Source organism: Brienomyrus brachyistius, chromosome 2 (genome assembly GCF_023856365.1).
Source record: "Brienomyrus brachyistius isolate T26 chromosome 2, BBRACH_0.4, whole genome shotgun sequence".
Classification (NCBI taxonomy): Eukaryota; Metazoa; Chordata; class Actinopteri; order Osteoglossiformes; family Mormyridae; genus Brienomyrus; species Brienomyrus brachyistius.
The window spans coordinates 39,918,871-39,940,445 of NC_064534.1; the positions used below are offsets into that span (position 1 = coordinate 39,918,871).

At 44.5% G+C, this 21,575-nt stretch overlaps 15 non-coding genes and 3 pseudogenes across 15 annotated transcripts; all 18 read left to right on the plus strand.

The window, feature by feature from the left end:
- Positions 1–758: 758 nt before the first annotated feature.
- Positions 759–877, plus strand: LOC125733561 (5S ribosomal RNA). The gene has a single exon (XR_007392902.1). It is a non-coding gene; the product is annotated as a 5S ribosomal RNA (ribosomal RNA).
- Positions 878–1,956: 1,079 nt separating this feature from the next.
- On the plus strand, positions 1,957–2,075 carry LOC125736480 (5S ribosomal RNA). The gene has a single exon (XR_007395758.1). It is a non-coding gene; the product is annotated as a 5S ribosomal RNA (ribosomal RNA).
- A 1,080-nt stretch (positions 2,076–3,155) lies between these two features.
- On the plus strand, positions 3,156–3,274 carry LOC125736481 (5S ribosomal RNA). Its single transcript, XR_007395759.1, has one exon. It is a non-coding gene; the product is annotated as a 5S ribosomal RNA (ribosomal RNA).
- Positions 3,275–4,354: 1,080 nt separating this feature from the next.
- LOC125736482 (5S ribosomal RNA) lies at positions 4,355–4,473 on the plus strand. Its single transcript, XR_007395760.1, has one exon. It is a non-coding gene; the product is annotated as a 5S ribosomal RNA (ribosomal RNA).
- A 1,078-nt stretch (positions 4,474–5,551) lies between these two features.
- LOC125735123 (5S ribosomal RNA) lies at positions 5,552–5,670 on the plus strand. The gene has a single exon (XR_007394422.1). It is a non-coding gene; the product is annotated as a 5S ribosomal RNA (ribosomal RNA).
- Positions 5,671–6,743: 1,073 nt separating this feature from the next.
- On the plus strand, positions 6,744–6,862 carry LOC125736596 (5S ribosomal RNA). Its single transcript, XR_007395872.1, has one exon. It is a non-coding gene; the product is annotated as a 5S ribosomal RNA (ribosomal RNA).
- A 1,073-nt stretch (positions 6,863–7,935) lies between these two features.
- On the plus strand, positions 7,936–8,054 carry LOC125736597 (5S ribosomal RNA). The gene has a single exon (XR_007395873.1). It is a non-coding gene; the product is annotated as a 5S ribosomal RNA (ribosomal RNA).
- Positions 8,055–9,130: 1,076 nt separating this feature from the next.
- Positions 9,131–9,249, plus strand: LOC125736598 (5S ribosomal RNA). Its single transcript, XR_007395874.1, has one exon. It is a non-coding gene; the product is annotated as a 5S ribosomal RNA (ribosomal RNA).
- Positions 9,250–10,325: 1,076 nt separating this feature from the next.
- Positions 10,326–10,444, plus strand: LOC125731852 (5S ribosomal RNA; annotated as a pseudogene).
- Positions 10,445–11,518: 1,074 nt separating this feature from the next.
- Positions 11,519–11,637, plus strand: LOC125731238 (5S ribosomal RNA). The gene has a single exon (XR_007391519.1). It is a non-coding gene; the product is annotated as a 5S ribosomal RNA (ribosomal RNA).
- A 1,074-nt stretch (positions 11,638–12,711) lies between these two features.
- LOC125732144 (5S ribosomal RNA) lies at positions 12,712–12,820 on the plus strand (annotated as a pseudogene).
- Positions 12,821–13,902: 1,082 nt separating this feature from the next.
- LOC125734636 (5S ribosomal RNA) lies at positions 13,903–14,021 on the plus strand. Its single transcript, XR_007393939.1, has one exon. It is a non-coding gene; the product is annotated as a 5S ribosomal RNA (ribosomal RNA).
- Positions 14,022–15,095: 1,074 nt separating this feature from the next.
- On the plus strand, positions 15,096–15,204 carry LOC125732068 (5S ribosomal RNA; annotated as a pseudogene).
- Positions 15,205–16,287: 1,083 nt separating this feature from the next.
- LOC125731135 (5S ribosomal RNA) lies at positions 16,288–16,406 on the plus strand. The gene has a single exon (XR_007391420.1). It is a non-coding gene; the product is annotated as a 5S ribosomal RNA (ribosomal RNA).
- Positions 16,407–17,831: 1,425 nt separating this feature from the next.
- Positions 17,832–17,950, plus strand: LOC125737140 (5S ribosomal RNA). The gene has a single exon (XR_007396407.1). It is a non-coding gene; the product is annotated as a 5S ribosomal RNA (ribosomal RNA).
- Positions 17,951–19,031: 1,081 nt separating this feature from the next.
- Positions 19,032–19,150, plus strand: LOC125735256 (5S ribosomal RNA). Its single transcript, XR_007394553.1, has one exon. It is a non-coding gene; the product is annotated as a 5S ribosomal RNA (ribosomal RNA).
- Positions 19,151–20,226: 1,076 nt separating this feature from the next.
- Positions 20,227–20,345, plus strand: LOC125736509 (5S ribosomal RNA). The gene has a single exon (XR_007395787.1). It is a non-coding gene; the product is annotated as a 5S ribosomal RNA (ribosomal RNA).
- Positions 20,346–21,421: 1,076 nt separating this feature from the next.
- LOC125731084 (5S ribosomal RNA) lies at positions 21,422–21,540 on the plus strand. The gene has a single exon (XR_007391371.1). It is a non-coding gene; the product is annotated as a 5S ribosomal RNA (ribosomal RNA).
- Positions 21,541–21,575: the final 35 nt, after the last annotated feature.

Genomic DNA, 21,575 nt, shown 5'->3' on the forward strand with positions numbered 1-21,575 from the left:
TCTTCAACTGACCGCTTTGTTTTCTATGCAAAAACCACTTCGCCACAGAAGACTCGATATTATTGGCATAGCAAGCTCTGCTCTTCTCCTTTCAAAACTTGCTAAAAGCTGTATTTAAAAGAACAGATTGGCCGGGGTAATTCACACCCTTCAATGCCAGCTTAATGTTTAGGTTAGTGGGAATCACAGAGGAATTAGGGATGGAAACTTCTTTGCTGGTGGTAGAAGCGGTCTGGTGAATTTTTAGAGAGAAGAGGCCGTCGATGTTTGAATGTAGAAAATTGTTCTGGCTGCAGCCTGCAGTATGGACTTGTTGGTGTGTGTAGCTCCCAGTGTTCTGACAGCGCGACGTTTTGGGGAAGCATGTGATTCAGCAGCTACCAGTGGGCTTCGTGCGGTGGAGATTTTGTGGCTGTTAGCGGAGTTGATAACAGAGGGTCGTTAAGAGAAGCCTGCATGCAGTAGGCAAAGGAGTAATGTTTGCCGGCGGGGGACATGCAGCGATTAACCTGTGCGGTAGTGAAAAGGAGTTAAAAAGAAGGAAGTGTGCGGATGCGGAAAGAATGGAATAATTGTGGTAGGCTGCCGGCTGAGTAGTTTGGTGAATGTTTGGTGTGGGTCCGGCGCTGCCGATTGGATGGTGGTGCTGCAGTGTGAGTCAGATAAAAAAAAAAAAAACCAGGAGTAGAATCCAATGGGACTAACTGGCATGTATAGACGCGTGTAATGCAAAAGGGCTGTTTTTGGTAGCATCTCTCGCTTATGGCCATACCACCCTGAACACGCCCGATCTCGTCTGATCTCGGAAGCCAAGCAGGGTAGGGTCTGGTTAGTACTTGGATGGGAGACCTCCTGGGAATACCAGGTGCTGTAAGCTTTTCTCACTTTTACTTTATACAGGGGGCGCTCCACTTCACGATTAATTTAAATCTAGCACTCCCCTTCCATTTTACTATTTTATATATATATATTTTTTTTCTCTCATTCATAAAGGCAGCTTTTACACACCGTTTTACTCTAAATACTTCCTGGTAATTCTAGGTGCTGTAAGCTGTTCGTGCCTTTATTCCACCAGGGCGCGATCTTCTCACAAACTTGAAGACTGTCACTCCCCATTCACGTTTTACAACTTATTGTTAATGATAAAGAGACAGCTTTTTACACACAGTTTTAAACAAAGTACTGATATTATTCCTCTTCAACTGACCGCTTTGTTTTCTATGCAAAAACCACTTCGCCACAGAAGACTCGATATTATTGGCATAGCAAGCTCTGCTCTTCTCCTTTCAAAACTTGCTAAAAGCTGTATTTAAAAGAACAGATTGGCCGGGGTAATTCACACCCTTCAATGCCAGCTTAATGTTTAGGTTAGTGGGAATCACAGAGGAATTAGGGATGGAAACTTCTTTGCTGGTGGTAGAAGCGGTCTGGTGAATTTTTAGAGAGAAGAGGCCGTCGATGTTTGAATGTAGAAAATTGTTCTGGCTGCAGCCTGCAGTATGGACTTGTTGGTGTGTGTAGCTCCCAGTGTTCTGACAGCGCGACGTTTTGGGGAAGCATGTGATTCAGCAGCTACCAGTGGGCTTCGTGCGGCGGAGATTTTGTGGCTGTTAGCGGAGTTGATAACAGAGGGTCGTTAAGAGAAGCCTGCATGCAGTAGGCAAAGGAGTAATGTTTGCCGGCGGGGGACGTGCGGCGATTAACCTGTGCGGTAGTGAAAAGGAGTTAAAAAGAAGGAAGTGTGCGGATGCTGAAAGAATAGAATAATTGTGGTAGGCTGCCGGCTGAGTAGTTTGGTGAATGTTTGGTGTGGGTCCGGCGCTGCCGATTGGATGGTGGGGCTGCAGTGTGAGTCAGATAAAAAAAAAAAAAAAGAACATTAGTAGGATCCAATGGGACCAACTGGCATGTATAGAGGCGTGTAATGCAAAAGGGATGTTTTTGGTGGCATCTCCCGCTTACGGCCATACCACCCTGAACACGCCCGATCTCGTCTGGTCTCGGAAGCCAAGCAGGGTAGGGTCTGGTTAGTACTTGGATGGGAGACCACCTGGGATTACCAGGTGCTGTAAGCTTTTCTCACTTTTACTTTATACAGGGGGCGCTCCACTTCACGATTAATTTAAATCTATCACTCCCCTTCCATTTTACTATTTTATATATATATTTTTTTTTTTCTCTCATTCATAAAGGCAGCTTTTAGAAACCGTTTTACTCTAAATACTTCCTGGTAATTCTAGGTGCTGTAAGCTGTTCGTGCCTTTATTCCACCAGGGCGCGATCTTCTCACAAACTTGAAGACTGTCACTCCCCATTCACGTTTTACAACTTATTGTTAATGATAAAGAGACAGCTTTTTACACACAGTTTTAAACAAAGTACTGATATTATTCCTCTTCAACTGACCGCTTTGTTTTCTATGCAAAAACCACTTCGCCACAGAAGACTCGATATTATTGGCATAGCAAGCTCTGCTCTTCTCCTTTCAAAACTTGCTAAAAGCTGTATTTAAAAGAACAGATTGGCCGTGGTAATTCACACCCTTCAATGCCAGCTTAATGTTTAGGTTAGTGGGAATCACAGAGGAATTAGGGATGGAAACTTCTTTGCTGGTGGTAGAAGCGGTCTGGTGAATTTTTAGAGAGAAGAGGCCGTCGATGTTTGAATGTAGAAAATTGTTCTGGCTGCAGCCTGCAGTATGGACTTGTTGGTGTGTGTAGCTCCCAGTGTTCTGACAGCGTGACGTTTTGGGGAAGCATGTGATTCAGCAGCTACCAGTGGGCTTCGTGCGGCGGAGATTTTGTGGCTGTTAGCGGAGTTGATAACAGAGGGTCGTTAAGAGAAGCCTGCATGCAGTAGGCAAAGGAGTAATGTTTGCCAGCGGGGGACGTGCGGCGATTAACTTGTGCGGTAGTGAAAAGGAGTTAAAAAGAAGGAAGTGTGCGGATGCTGAAAGAATAGAATAATTGTGGTAGGCTGCCGGCTGAGTAGTTTGGTGAATGTTTGGTGTGGGTCCGGCGCTGCCGATTGGATGGTGGGGCTGCAGTGTGAGTCAGATAAAAAAAAAAAAAAAGAACATTAGTAGGATCCAATGGGACCAACTGGCATGTATAGAGGCGTGTAATGCAAAAGGGATGTTTTTGGTGGCATCTCCCGCTTACGGCCATACCACCCTGAACACGCCCGATCTCGTCTGGTCTCGGAAGCCAAGCAGGGTAGGGTCTGGTTAGTACTTGGATGGGAGACCACCTGGGATTACCAGGTGCTGTAAGCTTTTCTCACTTTTACTTTATACAGGGGGCGCTCCACTTCACGATTAATTTAAATCTATCACTCCCCTTCCATTTTACTATTTTATATATATATTTTTTTTTTTCTCTCATTCATAAAGGCAGCTTTTACTCACCGTTTTACTCTAAATACTTCCTGGTAATTCTAGGTGCTGTAAGCTGTTCGTGCCTTTATTCCACCAGGGCGCGATCTTCTCACAAACTTGAAGACTGTCACTCCCCATTCACGTTTTACAACTTATTGTTAATGATAAAGAGACAGCTTTTTACACACAGTTTTAAACAAAGTACTGATATTATTCCTCTTCAACTGACCGCTTTGTTTTCTATGCAAAAACCACTTCGCCACAGAAGACTCGATATTATTGGCATAGCAAGCTCTGCTCTTCTCCTTTCAAAACTTGCTAAAAGCTGTATTTAAAAGAACAGATTGGCCGGGGTAATTCACACCCTTCAATGCCAGCTTAATGTTTAGGTTAGTGGGAATCACAGAGGAATTAGGGATGGAAACTTCTTTGCTGGTGGTAGAAGCGGTCTGGTGAATTTTTAGAGAGAAGAGGCCGTCGATGTTTGAATGTAGAAAATTGTTCTGGCTGCAGCCTGCAGTATGGACTTGTTGGTGTGTGTAGCTCCCAGTGTTCTGACAGCGCGACGTTTTGGGGAAGCATGTGATTCAGCAGCTACCAGTGGGCTTCGTGCGGCGGAGATTTTGTGGCTGTTAGCGGAGTTGATAACAGAGGGTCGTTAAGAGAAGCCTGCATGCAGTAGGCAAAGGAGTAATGTTTGCCGGCGGGGGACGTGCGGCGATTAACCTGTGCGGTAGTGAAAAGGAGTTAAAAAGAAGGAAGTGTGCGGATGCTGAAAGAATAGAATAATTGTGGTAGGCTGCCGGCTGAGTAGTTTGGTGAATGTTTGGTGTGGGTCCGGCGCTGCCGATTGGATGGTGGGGCTGCAGTGTGAGTCAGATAAAAAAAAAAAAAAAGAACATTAGTAGGATCCAATGGGACCAACTGGCATGTATAGAGGCGTGTGATGCAAAAGGGATGTTTTTGGTGGCATCTCCCGCTTACGGCCATACCACCCTGAACACGCCCGATCTCGTCTGGTCTCGGAAGCCAAGCAGGGTAGGGTCTGGTTAGTACTTGGATGGGAGACCACCTGGGATTACCAGGTGCTGTAAGCTTTTCTCACTTTTACTTTATACAGGGGGCGCTCCACTTCACGATTAATTTAAATCTATCACTCCCCTTCCATTTTACTATTTTATATATATATTTTTTTTTTTCTCTCATTCATAAAGGCAGCTTTTAGAAACCGTTTTACTCTAAATACTTCCTGGTAATTCTAGGTGCTGTAAGCTGTTCGTGCCTTTATTCCACCAGGGCGCGATCTTCTCACAAACTTGAAGACTGTCACTCCCCATTCACGTTTTACAACTTATTGTTAATGATAAAGAGACAGCTTTTTACACACAGTTTTAAACAAAGTACTGATATTATTCCTCTTCAACTGACCGCTTTGTTTTCTATGCAAAAACCACTTCGCCACAGAAGACTCGATATTATTGGCATAGCAAGCTCTGCTCTTCTCCTTTCAAAACTTGCTAAAAGCTGTATTTAAAAGAACAGATTGGCCGTGGTAATTCACACCCTTCAATGCCAGCTTAATGTTTAGGTTAGTGGGAATCACAGAGGAATTAGGGATGGAAACTTCTTTGCTGGTGGTAGAAGCGGTCTGGTGAATTTTTAGAGAGAAGAGGCCGTCGATGTTTGAATGTAGAAAATTGTTCTGGCTGCAGCCTGCAGTATGGACTTGTTGGTGTGTGTAGCTCCCAGTGTTCTGACAGCGTGACGTTTTGGGGAAGCATGTGATTCAGCAGCTACCAGTGGGCTTCGTGCGGCGGAGATTTTGTGGCTGTTAGCGGAGTTGATAACAGAGGGTCGTTAAGAGAAGCCTGCATGCGGTAGGCAAAGGAGTAATGTTTGCTGGCGGGGGACGTGCGGCGATTAACCTGTGCGGTAGTGAAAAGGAGTTAAAGAGAAGGAAGTGTGCGGATGCGGAAAGAATGGAATAATTGTGGTAGGCTGCCGGCTGAGTAGTTTGGTGAATGTTTGGTGTGGGTCCGGCGCTGCCAATTGGATGGTGGGGCTGCAGTGTGAGTCAGATAAAAAAAAAAAAAGAACATTAGTAGGATCCAATGGGACCAACTGGCATGTATAGAGGCGTGTAATGCAAAAGGGATGTTTTTGGTAGCATCTCTCGCTTACGGCCATACCACCCTGAACACGCCTGATCTCGTCTGATCTCGGAAGCTAAGCAGGTTAGGGTCTGGTTAGTACTTGGATGGGAGACCACCTGGGAATACCAGGTGCTGTAAGCTTTTCTCACTTTTACTTTATACAGGGGGCGCTCCACTTCACGATTAATTTAAATCTATCACTCCCCTTCCATTTTACTATTTTATATATTTTTTTTTTCTCTCATTCATAAAGGCAGCTTTTACACACCGTTTTACTCTAAATACTGCCTGGTAATTCTAGGTGCTGTAAGCTGTTCGTGCCTTTATTCCACCAGGGCACGATCTTCTCACAAACTTGAAGACTGTCACTCCCCATTCACGTTTTACAACTTATTGTTAATAATAAAGAGACAGCTTTTTACACACAGTTTTAAACAAAGTACTGATATAATTCCTCTTCAACTCACCGCTTTGTTTTCTATGCAAAAACCACTTCGCCACAGAAGACTTGATATTGTTGGCATAGCAAGGTCTGCTCTTCTCCTCCTTTCAAAACTTGCTAAAAGCTGTATTTAAAAGAGCAGGTTGGCCGGGGTAATTCACACCCTTCAATGCCAGATTAATGTTTAGGTTAGTGGGAATCACAGAGGAATTAGGGATGGAAACTTCTTTGCTGATGGTAGAAGCGGTCTGGTGAATTTTTAGAGAGAAGAGGCCGTCGATGTTTCAATGTAGAAAATTGTTCTGGCTGCAGCCTGCAGTATGGACTTGTTGGCGTGTGTAGCTCCCAGTGTTCTGACAGCGTAACGTTTTGGGGAAGCATGTGATTCAACAGCTACCAGTGGGCTTCGTGCGGCAGAGATTTTGTGGCTGTTAGCGGAGTTGATAACAGAGGGTCGTTAAGAGAAGCCTGCATGAGGTAGGCAAAGGAGTAATGTTTGCCGGCGGGGGACGTGCGGCGATTAACCTGTGCGGTAGTGAAAAGGACTTAAAGAGAAGGTAGTGTGCGGATGCGGAAAGAATGGAATAATTGTGGTAGGCTGCCGGCTGAGTAGTTTGGTGAATGTTTGGTGTGGGTGCGGCGCTGCCGATTGGATGGTGGTGCTGCAGTGTGAGTCAGATAAAAAAAAAAAAACAGGAGTAGGATCCAATGGGACTAACTGGCATGTATAGAGTCGTGTAATGCAAAAGGGCTGTTTTTGTTCGCGGCTCTTGCTTATGGCCATACCACCCTGAACGCGCCCGATCTCGTCTGATCTCGGAAGCTAAGCGGGGTAGGGTCTGGTTAGTACTTGGATGGGAGACTGCCTGGGAATACCACGTGCTGTAAGCTTTTCTCACTTTTACTTTATACAGGGGGCACTCCACCTCACGATTAATTTAAATCTATCACTCCCCTTCCATTTTACTATTTTATATATTTCTTTTTTCTCTCATTCATAAAGGCAGCTTTTACACACGTTTTACTCTAAATACTGCCTGGTAATTCTAGGTGCTGTAAGCTGTTCGTGCCTTTATTCCACCAGGGCACGATCTTCTCACAAACTTGAAGACTGTCACTCCACATTCACGTTTTACAACTTATTGTTAATAATAAAAAGACAGCTTTTTACACACAGTTTTAAACAAAGTACTGATATAATTCCTCTTCAACTCACCGCTTTGTTTTCTATGCAAAAACCACTTCGCCACAGAAGACTTGATATTGTTGGCATAGCAAGGTCTGCTCTTCTCCTCCTTTCAAAACTTGCAAAAAGCTATATTTAAAAGAGCAGGTTGGCCGGGGTAATTCAAACCCTTCAATGCCAGCTTAATGTTTAGGTTAGTGGGAATCACAGAAGAATTAGGGATGGAAACTTCTTTGCTGGTGGTAGAAGCGGTCTGGTGAATTTTTAGAGAGAAGAGGCTGTCGATGTTTGAATGTAGAAAATTGTTCTGGCTGCAGCCTGCAGTATGGACTTGTTAGTGTGTGTAGCTCCCAGTGTTCTGACAGCGCGACGTTTTGGGGAAGCATGTGATTCAACAGCTACCAGTGGGCTTCGTGCGGCAGAGATTTTGTGGCTGTTAGCGGAGTTGATAACAGAGGGTCGTTAAGAGAAGCCTGCATGAGGTAGGCAAAGGAGTAATGTTTGCCGGCGGGGGACGTGCAGCGATTAACCTGTGCGGTAGTGAAAAGGACTTAAAGAGAAGGAAGTGTGCGGATGCGGAAAGAATGGAATAATTGTGGTAGGCTGCCGGCTGAGTAGTTTGGTGAATGTTTGGTGTGGGTGCGGCGCTGCCGATTGGATGGTGGTGCTGCAGTGTGAGTCAGATAAAAAAAAAAAAAACAGGAGTAGGATCCAATGGGACTAACTGGCATGTATAGAGTCGTGTAATGCAAAAGGGCTGTTTTTGTTCGCGGCTCTTGCTTATGGCCATACCACCCTGAACGCGCCCGATCTCGTCTGATCTCGGAAGCTAAGCGGGGTAGGGTCTGGTTAGTACTTGGATGGGAGACTGCCTGGGAATACCACGTGCTGTAAGCTTTTCTCACTTTTACTTTATACAGGGGGCGCTCCACTTCACGATTAATTTAAATCTATCACTCCCCTTCCATTTTACTATTTTATATATATATTTTTTTTCTCTCATTCATAAAGGCAGCCTTTACACACCGTTTTACTCTAAATACTGCCTGGTAATTCTAGGTGCTGTAAGCTGTTCGTGCCTTTATTCCACCAGGGCGCGATCTTCTGACAAACTTGAAGACTGTCACTCCACATTCACGTTTTACAACTTATTGTTAATAATAAAAAGACAGCTTTTTACACACAGTTTTAAACAAAGTACTGATATAATTCCTCTTCAACTCACCGCTTTGTTTTCTATGCAAAAACCACTTCGCCACAGAAGACTTGATATTGTTGGCATAGCAAGGTCTGCTCTTCTCCTCCTTTCAAAACTTGCAAAAAGCTGTATTTAAAAGAGCAGGTTGGCCGGGGTAATTCAAACCCTTCAATGCCAGCTTAATGTTTAGGTTAGTGGGAATCACAGAAGAATTAGGGATGGAAACTTCTTTGCTGGTGGTAGAAGCGGTCTGGTGAATTTTTAGAGAGAAGAGGCTGTCGATGTTTGAATGTAGAAAATTGTTCTGGCTGCAGCCTGCAGTATGGACTTGTTAGTGTGTGTAGCTCCCAGTGTTCTGACAGCGCGACGTTTTGGGGAAGCATGTGATTCAACAGCTACCAGTGGGCTTCGTGCGGCAGAGATTTTGTGGCTGTTAGCGGAGTTGATAACAGAGGGTCGTTAAGAGAAGCCTGCATGAGGTAGGCAAAGGAGTAATGTTTGCCGGCGGGGGACGTGCGGCGATTAACCTGTGCGGTAGTGAAAAGGACTTAAAGAGAAGGAAGTGTGCGGATGCGGAAAGAATGGAATAATTGTGGTAGGCTGCCGGCTGAGTAGTTTGGTGAATGTTTGGTGTGGGTGCGGCGCTGCCGATTGGATGGTGGTGCTGCAGTGTGAGTCAGATAAAAAAAAAAAAAACAGGAGTAGGATCCAATGGGACTAACTGGCATGTATAGAGTCGTGTAATGCAAAAGGGCTGTTTTTGTTCGCGGCTCTTGCTTATGGCCATACCACCCTGAACGCGCCCGATCTCGTCTGATCTCGGAAGCTAAGCGGGGTAGGGTCTGGTTAGTACTTGGATGGGAGACTGCCTGGGAATACCACGTGCTGTAAGCTTTTCTCACTTTTACTTTATACAGGGGGCGCTCCACTTCACGATTAATTTAAATCTATCACTCCCCTTCCATTTTACTATTTTATATATATATTTTTTTTCTCTCATTCATAAAGGCAGCCTTTACACACCGTTTTACTCTAAATACTGCCTGGTAATTCTAGGTGCTGTAAGCTGTTCGTGCCTTTATTCCACCAGGGCGCGATCTTCTGACAAACTTGAAGACTGTCACTCCACATTCACGTTTTACAACTTATTGTTAATAATAAAAAGACAGCTTTTTACACACAGTTTTAAACAAAGTACTGATATAATTCCTCTTCAACTCACCGCTTTGTTTTCTATGCAAAAACCACTTCGCCACAGAAGACTTGATATTGTTGGCATAGCAAGGTCTGCTCTTCTCCTCCTTTCAAAACTTGCAAAAAGCTATATTTAAAAGAGCAGGTTGGCCGGGGTAATTCAAACCCTTCAATGCCAGCTTAATGTTTAGGTTAGTGGGAATCACAGAAGAATTAGGGATGGAAACTTCTTTGCTGGTGGTAGAAGCGGTCTGGTGAATTTTTAGAGAGAAGAGGCTGTCGATGTTTGAATGTAGAAAATTGTTCTGGCTGCAGCCTGCAGTATGGACTTGTTAGTGTGTGTAGCTCCCAGTGTTCTGACAGCGCGACGTTTTGGGGAAGCATGTGATTCAACAGCTACCAGTGGGCTTCGTGCGGCAGAGATTTTGTGGCTGTTAGCGGAGTTGATAACAGAGGGTCGTTAAGAGAAGCCTGCATGAGGTAGGCAAAGGAGTAATGTTTGCCGGCGGGGGACGTGCAGCGATTAACCTGTGCGGTAGTGAAAAGGACTTAAAGAGAAGGAAGTGTGCGGATGCGGAAAGAATGGAATAATTGTGGTAGGCTGCCGGCTGAGTAGTTTGGTGAATGTTTGGTGTGGGTGCGGCGCTGCCGATTGGATGGTGGTGCTGCAGTGTGAGTCAGATAAAAAAAAAAAAAACAGGAGTAGGATCCAATGGGACTAACTGGCATGTATAGAGGCGTGTAATGCAAAAGGGCTGTTTTAGTTCGCGGCTCTCGCTTATGGCCATACCACCCTGAACACGCCTGATCTCGTCTGATCTTGGAAGCTAAGTGGGGTAGGGTCTGGTTAGTACTTGGATGGGAGACTGCCTGGGAATACCACGTGCTGTAAGTTTTTCTCACTTTTACTTTATACAGGGGGCACTCCACCTCACGATTAATTTAAATCTATCACTCCCCTTCCATTTTACTATTTTATATATTTCTTTTTTCTCTCTTTCATGAAGGCAGCTTTTACACACGTTTTACTCTAAATACTGCCTGGTAATTCTAGGTGCTGTAAGCTGTTCGTGCCTTTATTCCACCAGGGCACGATCTTCTCACAAACTTGAAGACTGTCACTCCCCATTCACGTTTTACAACTTATTGTTAATAATAAAGAGACAGCTTTTTACACACAGTTTTAAACAAAGTACTGATATAATTCCTCTTAAACTCACCGCTTTGTTTTCTATGCAAAAACCACTTCGCCACAGAATATTCGATATTATTGGCATATTATCTGCTCTTCTCCTCCTTTCAAAACTTGCTAAAAGCTGTATTTAAAAGAGCAGGTTGGCCGGGGTAATTCACACCCTTCAATGCCAGCTTAATGTTTAGGTTAGTGGGAATCACAGAAGAATTAGGGATGGAAACTTCTTTGCTGGTGGTAGAAGCGGTCTGGTGAATTTTTAGAGAGAAGAGGCTGTCGATGTTTGAATGTAGAAAATTGTTCTGGCTGCAGCCTGCAGTATGGACTTGTTGGTGTGTGTAGCTCCCAGTGTTCTGACAGCGCGACGTTTTGGGGAAGCATGTGATTCAACAGCTACCAGTGGGCTTCGTGCGGCGGAGATTTTGTGGCTGTTAGCGGAGTTGATAACAGAAGGTCATTAAGAGAAGCCTGAAAAGGTAGGCAAAGGAGTAATGTTTGCCGGCGGGGGACGTGCAGCGATTAACCTGTGCGGTAGTGAAAAGGAGTTAAAGAGAAGGAAGTGTGCGGATGCGGAAAGAATGGAATAATTGTGGTAGGCTGCCGGATGAGTAGTTTGGTGAATGTTTGGTGTGGTTCCGGCACTGCCGATTGGATGGTGGGGCTGCAGTGTGAGTCAGATAAAAAAAAAAAAAAAAAACCAGGAGTAGGATCCAATGGGACTAACTGGAATGTATAGACGCGTGTAATGCAAAAGGGCTATTTTTGGTAGCGTCTCTCGCTTACGGCCATACCACCCTGAACGCGCCCGATCTCGTCTGAACTCGGAATCTAAACAAGCTAGGGTCTGGTTAGTACTTGGATGGGAGACCACCTGGGAATACCAGGTGCTATAAGCTTTTCTCACTTTTACTTTATACAGGGGGCGCTCCACTTCACGATTAATTTAAATCTATCACTCCCCTTCCATTTTACTATTTTATATATTTCTTTTTTCTCTCATTCATAAAGGCAGCTTTTACACACCGTTTTACTCTAAATACTGCCTGGTAATTCTAGGTGCTGTAAGCTGTTCGTGCCTTTATTCCACCAGGGCGCGATCTTCTCACAAACTTGAAGACTGTCACTCCCCATTCACATTTTACAACTTATTGTTAATAATAAAGAGACAGCTTTTTACACACAGTTTTAAACAAAGTACTGATATAATTCCTCTTCAAATCACCGGTTTGTTTTCTATGCAAAAACCGCTTGACCACAGAAGACTCGATATTATTGGCATAGCAAGGTCTGCTCTTCTCCTCCTTTCAAAACTCGCTAAAAGCTGTATTTAAAAGAGCAGGTTGGCCGGGGTAATTCACACCCTTCAATGCCAACTTAATGTTTAGGTTAGTGGGAATCACAGAGGAATTAGGGATGGAAACTTCTTTGCTGGTGGTAGAAGTGGTCTGGTGAATTTTTAGAGAGAAGAGGCCGTCGATGTTTGAATGTAGAAAATTGTTCTGGCTGCAGCCTGCAGTATGGACTTGTTGGTGTGTGTAGCTCCCAGTGTTCTGACAGCGCGACGTTTTGGGGAAGCATGTGATTCAGCAGCTACCAGTGGGCTTCGTGCGGCGGAGATTTTGTGGCTGTTAGCGGAGTTGATAACAGAGAGTCGTTAAGAGAAGCCTGCATGCGGTAGGCAAAGGAGTAATGTTTGCCGGCGGGGGACGTGCGGCGATTAACCTGTGCGGTAGTGAAAAGGAGTGAAAGAGAAGGAAGTGTGCGGATGCGGAAAGAATGGAATAATTGTGGTAGGCTGCCGGCTGAGTAGTTTGGTGAATGTTTGGTGTGGGTCCGGCACTGCCGATTGGATGGTGGTGCTGCAGTGTGAGTTAGATAAAAAACAAAAAAAACAGGAGTAGGATCCAATGTGACTAACTGGCATGTATAGAGGCGTTTAATGCAAAAGGGCTGTTGGAGTAGCGTCTCTCGCTTATGGCCATACCACCCTGAACACACCTGATCTTGGAAGCTAAGCAGGGTAGGGTCTGGTTAGTATTTGGATGGGAGACTGCCTGGGCATACCAGGTGCTGTAAGCTTTTCTCACTTTTACTTTATACAGGGGGCGCTCCACTTCACGATTAATTTAAATCTAGCACTCCCCTTCCATTTTACTATTATATATATATATATATATATTTTTCTCTCATTCATAAAGGTAGCTTTTACACACCGTTTTACTCTAAATACTTCCTGGTAATTCTAGGTGCTGTAAGCTGTTCGTGCCTTTATTCCACCAGGGCGCGATCTTCTCACAAACTTGAAGACTGTCACTCCCCATTCACGTTTTACAACTTATTGTTAATAATAAAGAGACAGCTTTTTACACACAGTTTTAAACAAAGTACTGATATTATTCCTCTTCAACTGACCGCTTTGTTTTCTATGCAAAAACCACTTCGCCACAGAAGACTCGATATTATTGGCATAGCAAGTTCTGCTCTTCTCCTTTCAAAACTTGCTAAAAGCTGTATTTAAAAGAACAGATTGGCCGGGGTAATTCACACCCTTCAATGCCAGCTTAATGTTTAGGTTAGTGGGAATCACAGAGGAATTAGGGATGGAAACTTCTTTGCTGGTGGTAGAAGCGGTCTGGTGAATTTTTAGAGAGAAGAGGCCGTCGATGTTTGAATGTAGAAAATTGTTCTGGCTGCAGCCTGCAGTATGGACTTGTTGGTGTGTGTAGCTCCCAGTGTTCTGACAGCGCGACGTTTTGGGGAAGCATGTGATTCAGCAGCTACCAGTGGGCTTCGTGCGGCGGAGATTTTGTGGCTGTTAGCGGAGTTGATAACAGAGGGTCGTTAAGAGAAGCCTGCATGCAGTAGGCAAAGGAGTAATGTTTGCCGGCGGGGGACGTGCGGCGATTAACCTGTGCGGTAGTGAAAAGGAGTTAAAAAGAAGGAAGTGTGCGGATGCGGAAAGAATGGAATAATTCTGGTAGGCTGCCGGCTAAGTAGTTTGGTGAATGTTTGGTGTGGGTCCGGCGCTGCCGATTGGATGGTGGGGCTGCAGTGTGAGTCAGATAAAAAAAAAAAAAAAAACCAGGAGTAGGATCCAATGGGACTAACTGGCATGTATAGACGCGTGTAATGCAAAATGGCTGTTTTTGGTAGCATCTCTCGCTTACGGCCATACCACCCTGAACACGCCCGATCTCGTCTGATCTCGGAAGCTAAACAGGCTAGGGTCTGGTTAGTACTTGGATGGGAGACCACCTGGGAATACCAGGTGCTGTAAGCTTTTCTCACTTTTACTTTATACAGGGGGCGCTCCACTTCACGATTAATTTAAATCTATCACTCCTCTTCCATTTTACTATTTTATATATTTCTTTTTTCTCTCATTCATAAAGGCAGCTTTTACCCACCGTTTTACTCTAAATACTGCCTGGTAATTCTAGGTGCTGTAAGCTGTTCGTGCCTTTATTCCACCAGGGCGCGATCTTCTCACAAACTTGAAGACTGTCACTCCCCATTCACATTTTACAACTTATTGTTAATAATAAAGAGACAGCTTTTTACACACAGTTTTAAACAAAGTACTGATATAATTCCTCTTCAAATCACCGGTTTGTTTTCTATGCAAAAACCGCTTGACCACAGAAGACTCGATATTATTGGCATAGCAAGGTCTGCTCTTCTCCTCCTTTCAAAACTCGCTAAAAGCTGTATTTAAAAGAGCAGGTTGGCCGGGGTAATTCACACCCTTCAATGCCAACTTAATGTTTAGGTTAGTGGGAATCACAGAGGAATTAGGGATGGAAACTTCTTTGCTGGTGGTAGAAGTGGTCTGGTGAATTTTTAGAGAGAAGAGGCCGTCGATGTTTGAATGTAGAAAATTGTTCTGGCTGCAGCCTGCAGTATGGACTTGTTGGTGTGTGTAGCTCCCAGTGTTCTGACAGCGCGACGTTTTGGGGAAGCATGTGATTCAGCAGCTACCAGTGGGCTTCGTGCGGCGGAGATTTTGTGGCTGTTAGCGGAGTTGATAACAGAGAGTCGTTAAGAGAAGCCTGCATGCGGTAGGCAAAGGAGTAATGTTTGCCGGCGGGGGACGTGCGGCGATTAACCTGTGCGGTAGTGAAAAGGAGTGAAAGAGAAGGAAGTGTGCGGATGCGGAAAGAATGGAATAATTGTGGTAGGCTGCCGGCTGAGTAGTTTGGTGAATGTTTGGTGTGGGTCCGGCACTGCCGATTGGATGGTGGTGCTGCAGTGTGAGTTAGATAAAAAACAAAAAAAACAGGAGTAGGATCCAATGTGACTAACTGGCATGTATAGAGGCGTTTAATGCAAAAGGGCTGTTTGAGTAGCGTCTCTCGCTTATGGCCATACCACCCTGAACACACCTGATCTTGGAAGCTAAGCAGGGTAGGGTCTGGTTAGTATTTGGATGGGAGACTGCCTGGGAATACCAGGTGCTGTAAGCTTTTCTCACTTTTACTTTATACAGGGGGCGCTCCACTTCACGATTAATTTAAATCTAGCACTCCCCTTCCATTTTACTATTATATATATATATATATATATTTTTTTCTCTCATTCATAAAGGTAGCTTTTACACACCGTTTTACTCTAAATACTTCCTGGTAATTCTAGGTGCTGTAAGCTGTTCGTGCCTTTATTCCACCAGGGCGCGATCTTCTCACAAACTTGAAGACTGTCACTCCCCATTCACGTTTTACAACTTATTGTTAATAATAAAGAGACAGCTTTTTACACACAGTTTTAAACAAAGTACTGATATTATTCCTCTTCAACTGACCGCTTTGTTTTCTATGCAAAAACCACTTCGCCACAGAAGACTCGATATTATTGGCATAGCAAGTTCTGCTCTTCTCCTTTCAAAACTTGCTAAAAGCTGTATTTAAAAGAACAGATTGGCCGGGGTAATTCACACCCTTCAATGCCAGCTTAATGTTTAGGTTAGTGGGAATCACAGAGGAATTAGGGATGGAAACTTCTTTGCTGGTGGTAGAAGCGGTCTGGTGAATTTTTAGAGAGAAGAGGCCGTCGATGTTTGAATGTAGAAAATTGTTCTGGCTGCAGCCTGCAGTTTGGACTTGTTGGTGTGTGTAGCTCCCAGTGTTCTGACAGCGCGACGTTTTGGGGAAGCATGTGATTCAGCAGCTACCAGTGGGCTTCGTGCGGCGGAGATTTTGTGGCTGTTAGCGGAGTTGATAACAGAGGGTCGTTAAGAGAAGCCTGCATGCAGTAGGCAAAGGAGTAATGTTTGCCGGCGGGGGACGTGCGGCGATTAACCTGTGCGGTAGTGAAAAGGAGTTAAAAAGAAGGAAGTGTGCGGATGCGGAAAGAATGGAATAATTCTGGTAGGCTGCCGGCTAAGTAGTTTGGTGAATGTTTGGTGTGGGTCCGGCGCTGCCGATTGGATGGTGGGGCTGCAGTGTGAGTCAGATAAAAAAAAAAAAAAGAACATTAGTAGGATCCAATGGGACCAACTGGCATGTATAGAGGCGTGTAATGCAAAAGGGCTGTTTTTGGTAGTTTTTCTCGCTCACGGCCATACCACCCTGAACACGCCCGGTCGCGTCTGATCTCGGAAGCCAAGCAGGGTAGGGTCTGGTTAGTGCTTGGATGGGAGACCTCCTGGGAATACCCGGTGCTGTAAGCTTTTCTCACTTTTACTTGATACTGGGGGCGCTCCACTTCACGATTAATTTAAATCTATCACTTCCCTTCCATTTTACTATTTTATATATATATTTTTTTTCTCTCTCTTTCATAAAGGCAGCTTTTGGAAACCGTTTTACTCTAAATACTGCCTGGTAATTCTAGGTGCTGTAAGCTGTTCGTGCCTTTATTCCACCAGGGCGCAATCTTCTCACAAACTTGAAGACTGTCACTCCCCATTCACGTTTTACAACTTATTGTTAATAATAAAGAGACAGCTTTTTACACACAGTTTTAAACAAAGTACTAATATAATTCCTCTTCAACTCACCGCTTTGTTTTCTATGCAAAAACGACTTCACCACAGAAGACTCGTTATTATTGGCATAGCAAGGTCTTCGCTTCTCCTCCTTTCAAAACTTGCTAAAAGCTGTATTTAAAAGAGCAGGTTGGCCGAGGTAATTCACACCCTTCAATGCCAGCTTAATGTTTAGGTTAGTGGGAATCACAGAGGAATTAGGGATGGAAACTTCTTTGCTGGTGGTAGAAGCGGTCTGGTGAATTTTTAGAGAGAAGAGGCCGTCAGTGTTTGAATGTAGAAAATTGTTCTGGCTGCAGCCTGCAGTATGGACTTGTTGGTGTGTGTAGCTCCCAGTGTTCTGACAGCGCGACGTTTTGGGGAAGCATGTTGTTGGGGAAAGCGCCCGGCGTTTCCACCCCAACTCCACATTTATGAGACACACACAGGTTACAGTTTTACTTGCAAGGGTACCCACACTCTCTGCAATGCAAACTACAGCAGAATGTGTTACAAAGGGTGGTTCCCCTTGGCTTCTTTATTTATAGTCAATGGGGGGCGCAAGAGAGGGAAGTGAGATTCTTATCTAAGTAGGCAGCTGTTAACCACCTACTTAGAGTACAATAGCTAAGAGTATGTGGCTAGAAGATAAGAAATAACGTATACATATATATTTACACTCATTGCTGATCATACAGAAATGATTAACAACTGTTTCTTCAACCTAACACATGTGATTCAGCAGCTACCAGTGGGCTTCGTGCGGCGGAGATTTTGTGGCTGTTAGCGGAGTTGATAACAGAAGGTCATTAAGAGAAGCCTGCATGCGGTAGGCAAAGGAGTAATGTTTGCCGGCGGGGGACGTGCGGCGATTAACCTGTGCGGTAGTGAAAAGGAGTTAAAGAGAAGGAAGTGTGCGGATGCGGAAAGAATGGAATAATTGTGGTAGGCTGCCGGCTGAGTAGTTTGGTGAATGTTTGGTGTGGTTCCGGCACTGCCGATTGGATGGTGGGGCTGCAGTGTGAGTCAGATAAAAAAAAAAAAAAAAACAGGAGTAGGATCCAATGGGACTAACTGGCATGTATAGACGCGTGTAATGCAAAAGGGCTGTTTTTGGTAGCGTCTTTCGCTTACGGCCATACCACCCTGAACACGCCAGATCTTGTCTGATCTTGGAAGCTAAGCAGGGTAGGGTCTGGTTAGTACTTGGATGGGAGACCACTTGGGAATACCAGGTGCTGTAAGCTTTTCTCACTTTTACTTTATACAGGGGGCGCTCCACTTCACGATTAATTTAAATCTATCACTTCCCTTCCATTTTACTATTTTATATATATATTTTTTTTCTCTCTCTTTCATAAAGGCAGCTTTTGGAAACCGTTTTACTCTAAATACTGCCTGGTAATTCTAGGTGCTGTAAGCTGTTCGTGCCTTTATTCCACCAGGGCGCGATCTTCTCACAAACTTGAAGACTGTCACTCCCCATTCACGTTTTACAACTTATTGTTAATAATAAAGAGACAGCTTTTTACACACAGTTTTAAACAAAGTACTAATATAATTCCTCTTCAACTCACCGCTTTGTTTTCTATGCAAAAACGACTTCACCACAGAAGACTCGTTATTATTGGCATAGCAAGGTCTTCGCTTCTCCTCCTTTCAAAACTTGCTAAAAGCTGTATTTAAAAGAGCAGGTTGGCCGAGGTAATTCACACCCTTCAATGCCAGCTTAATGTTTAGGTTAGTGGGAATCACAGAGGAATTAGGGATGGAAACTTCTTTGCTGGTGGTAGAAGCGGTCTGGTGAATTTTTAGAGAGAAGAGGCCGTCAATGTTTGAATGTAGAAAATTGTTCTGGCTGCAGCCTGCAGTATGGACTTGTTGGTGCGTGTAGCTCCCAGTGTTCTGACAGCGCGACGTTTTGGGGAAGCATGTGATTCAGCAGCTACCAGTGGGCTTCGTGCGGCGGAGATTTTGTGGCTGTTAGCGGAGTTGATAACAGAAGGTCATTAAGAGAAGCCTGCATGCGGTAGGCAAAGGAGTAATGTTTGCCGGCGGGGGACGTGCGGCGATTAACCTGTGCGGTAGTGAAAAGGAGTTAAAGAGAAGGAAGTGTGCGGATGCGGAAAGAATGGAATAATTGTGGTAGGCTGCCGGCTGAGTAGTTTGGTGAATGTTTGGTGTGGGTCCGGCGCTGCCGATTGGATGGTGGTGCTGCAGTGTGAGTCAGATAAAAAAAAAAAAAAAAACAGGAGTAGGATCCAATGGGACTAACTGGCATGTATAGACGCGTGTAATGCAAAAGGGCTGTTTTTGGTAGCGTCTCTCACTTATGGCCATACCACCCTGAACACGCCCGATCTCATCCGATCTCGAAAGCCAAGCAGGGTAGGGTCTGGTTAGTACTTGGATGGGAGACCTCCTGGGAATACCAGGTGCTGTAAGCTTTTCTCACTTTTACTTTATACAGGGGGCGCTCCACTTCACGATTAATTTAAATCTATCACTCCCCTTCCGTTTTACTATTTTATATATATATATATTTTTTCTTTCATTCATAAAGGCAGCTTTTACACACCGTTTTACTCTAAATACTTCCTGGTAATTCTAGGTGCTGTAAGCTGTTCGTGCCTTTATTCCACCAGGGCGCGATCTTCTCACAAACTTGAAGACTGTCATTCCCCATTCACGTTTTACAACTTATTGTTAATAATAAAGAGACAGCTTTTTACACACAGTTTTAAACAAAGTACTGATATAATTCCTCTTCAACTCACCGCTTTGTTTTCTATGCAAAAACCACTTCGCCACAGAAGACTCGATATTATTGGCATAGCAAGTTCTGCTCTTCTCCTTTCAAAACTTGCTAAAAGCTGTATTTAAAAGAACAGATTGGCCGGGGTAATTCACACCTTTCAATGCCAGCTTAATGTTTAGGTTAGTGGGAATCACAGAGGAATTAGGGATGGAAACTTCTTTGCTGGTGGTAGAAGCGGTCTGGTGAATTTTTAGAGAGAAGAGGCCGTCGATGTTTGAATGTAGAAAATTGTTCTGGCTGCAGCCTGCAGTATGGACTTGTTGGTGTGTGTAGCTCCCAGTGTTCTGACAGCGCGACGTTTTGGGGAAGCATGTGATTCAGCAGCTACCAGTGGGCTTCGTGCGGCGGAGATTTTGTGGCTGTTAGCGGAGTTGATAACAGAGAGTCGTTAAGAGAAGCCTGCATGCGGTAGGCAAAGGAGTAATGTTTGCCGGCGGGGGACGTGCGGCGATTAACCTGTGCGGTAGTGAAAAGGAGTTAAAGAGAAGGAAGTGTGCGGATGCGGAAAGAATGGAATAATTGTGGTAGGCTGCCGGCTGAGTAGTTTGGTGAATGTTTGGTGTGGTTCCGGCACTGCCGATTGGATGGTGGGGCTGCAGTGTGAGTCAGATAAAAAAAAAAAAAAACAGGAGTAGGATCCAATGGGACTAACTGGAATGTATAGACGCGTGTAATGCAAAAGGGCTATTTTTGCTAACATCTCTCGCTTACAGCCATACCACCCTGAACGCGCCCGATCTCGTCTGATCTCGGAAGCTAAACAGGCTAGGGTCTGGTTAGTACTTGGATGGGACACCACCTGTGAATACCAGGTGCTGTAAGCTTTTCTCACTTTTACTTTATACAGGGGGCGCTCCACTTCACGATTAATTTAAATCTATCACTCCCCTTCCATTTTACTATTTTATATATATATTTTTTTTTTCTTTCATTCATAAAGGCAGCTCTTACACACCGTTTTACTCTAAATACTGCCTGGTAATTATAGCTGCTGTAAGCTGTTCGTGCCTTTATTCCACCAGGGCGCGATCTTCTCACAAACTTGAAGACTGTCACTCCCCATTCACGTTTTACAACTTATTGTTAATAATAAAGAGACAGCTTTTTACACACAGTTTTAAACAAAGTACTGATATAATTCCTCTTCAACTCACCGCTTTGTTTTCTATGCAAAAACCACTTCGCCACAGAAGACTCGATATTATTGGCATAGCAAGTTCTGCTCTTCTCCTTTCAAAACTTGCTAAAAGCTGTATTTAAAAGAACAGATTGGCCGGGGTAATTCACACCTTTCAATGCCAGCTTAATGTTTAGGTTAGTGGGAATCACAGAGGAATTAGGGATGGAAACTTCTTTGCTGGTGGTAGAAGCGGTCTGGTGAATTTTTAGAGAGAAGAGGCCGTCGATGTTTGAATGTAGAAAATTGTTCTGGCTGCAGCCTGCAGTATGGACTTGTTGGTGTGTGTAGCTCCCAGTGTTCTGACAGCGCGACGTTTTGGGGAAGCATGTGATTCAGCAGCTACCAGTGGGCTTCGTGCGGCGGAGATTTTGTGGCTGTTAGCGGAGTTGATAACAGAGAGTCGTTAAGAGAAGCCTGCATGCGGTAGGCAAAGGAGTAATGTTTGCCGGCGGGGGACGTGCGGCGATTAACCTGTGCGGTAGTGAAAAGGAGTTAAAGAGAAGGAAGTGTGCGGATGCGGAAAGAATGGAATAATTGTGGTAGGCTGCCGGCTGAGTAGTTTGGTGAATGTTTGGTGTGGTTCCGGCACTGCCGATTGGATGGTGGGGCTGCAGTGTGAGTCAGATAAAAAAAAAAAAAAACAGGAGTAGGATCCAATGGGACTAACTGGAATGTATAGACGCGTGTAATGCAAAAGGGCTATTTTTGCTAACATCTCTCGCTTACAGCCATACGACCCTGAACGCGCCCGATCTCGTCTGATCTCGGAAGCTAAACAGGCTAGGGTCTGGTTAGTACTTGGATGGGACACCACCTGTGAATACCAGGTGCTGTAAGCTTTTCTCACTTTTACTTTATACAGGGGGCGCTCCAC